The sequence below is a fragment of the Salvia hispanica genome, chromosome 4, assembly GCF_029641045.1.
Source record: "Salvia hispanica isolate PSC_SH4W2 chromosome 4, Shi_PSC_v1, whole genome shotgun sequence".
In the NCBI taxonomy this organism is placed as follows: Eukaryota; Viridiplantae; Streptophyta; class Magnoliopsida; order Lamiales; family Lamiaceae; genus Salvia; species Salvia hispanica.
In genome coordinates this window covers 16,128,313-16,130,066 of record NC_142695.1, presented here as the reverse complement: position 1 = coordinate 16,130,066, position 1,754 = coordinate 16,128,313, and the positions used below count along the sequence as shown (strand labels likewise).

At 41.1% G+C, this 1,754-nt stretch overlaps 1 pseudogene; it reads right to left on the bottom strand.

The window, feature by feature from the left end:
- Nucleotides 1-504: 504 nt before the first annotated feature.
- On the bottom strand, nucleotides 505-1,492 carry LOC148927353 (uncharacterized; annotated as a pseudogene).
- Between the last annotated feature and the right edge of the window lie 262 nt (nucleotides 1,493-1,754).

Here is a 1,754-nt window from a genome sequence, read left to right as displayed (position 1 = left end):
TGTCTGAAATATTTGTGGACTTCATTTTTGTGATCTCCCCTAAATTATTGTTATAGTGTGTATGAATATTTTTATCGTTTTGGGGTGCTGGCTGTTTGGATGTTGGTAAGCCTATGTTAATGTGCATCCGATGCAATGCAGTTATTATGTTATATTTTAAGTGACTCAGAATTGTTGTGGTTCTTCCTTTCAGCACAAAGTAAATAAGTATGCAGCCATCATTAAAGAGAGAAACATGAAATGCAAGCTTACATATTTTTGCTACTAATAAAACTGCATCCATAATCAGTTCATATACATAGCCTACTCAGGTTCATATGGCCTTCACAGTTGAGCACGTTAAGCTTAAGCGGACCACCAAAATAGACCATAGCATCAAAAACAACACCCACAAACATACTAGTTATAATACACTACACAAAATAGTTATGAACCTAGTGGGCAAAATACCAAGCATAGTTAGAACAACACTACTAGATGACATCAAGCTTCATTCCAGATGGGTTAAAGGAAGCGCAGAAGATACCCAAGCCTGGCATTAGCAGGCATGCCAATGAAGACCTCAAGACGTTGAGGTTTGTCACTCAAAATATCGCATAAGTCGTAACGCTGACTCAGTGTTAGACCATCGACAGTGCCGAGCTTGTCGAACACCTCCTGTCTCGCTTTCCCCATGTCAAATTTTCATATCCGATTCTAGTTGAGATCATCTCCAGACGGGCATTTGTATCTTTATGTAGGTCGCGCAGGAATTCCATAAGAAGCGCATCAGGTGAATCTTTTTTGCGCTTGGATGGACTTTGGTTGGACATGGACGTCTGTTGACCGGTATTCCCAGAGCTGTTGTCGTTAAACTGGGAGGTGTCAGGCATAGGAGTATTCTCCTCAAAGGGAAAATCCTCAAACGACGGATGGTAGTCGTTTTCATTGCACTGACTAGAACAGACTGGTTGTTGTGCACGCACACGGTTGGCTGCGACTTCGAGCTGCTCTGCTCCACGGCCACAAGCGCGGTCCTTGCCGAATATCAGTTTCCATGTCTCCCACAATGGCCAAGATTTGGTGCGCATAAACTTTGCGTCTTTATTAGCCTACAAAGTTAAGCAATGACATCAAAAATCATTAGATTAATGTATTGGTGGTTGGGGGAAAAGGTGGTGACATTTGAGTATGAAAAACATTAATGTTATACCGCAACGATCTGTTCCCATTGCTCATCAGAGCAATCGATCTTGTAGTCACCGTGTGGATTAAAACCGACCCCAGATCTGGCCAAGATATTACGAAGACACCCGTAGCTCTTTTTTCATGCTTGGATCTGAGATGTTATGTGTGGATTCCCTTTCAGGTCGGTGTGCGGGAACTCTTCACGTAGATTGCCTTCAATCCTGGTTAGGTAACCAGCACGAAACCCGTTGTCAGCTTTCCATCCCCGAGCAACAAGCTCCAACAGTGACGCGGCTAATATCTCCCCCTCCCGCGGCACCCACATCCGCCGTGTCCTGTCTCCCTTGCGGTATTTCTGACGTGGGGAATTGTTGAGCCCTGGGATACAAAAATCTCCGACGAAGTCAGAAAATAATTATAATTATCAGCCACTAAAATTTATTTTTATTGGTATAAATTTATATATATGAAAATATAATTTTACCTAAGATTTAATATTATATAATACTATTAATATAGTTTATTACTCCATATTTACTAAATATTACTCCGAACTTACTAATAATTCCAGTTTAATTTTATGTATT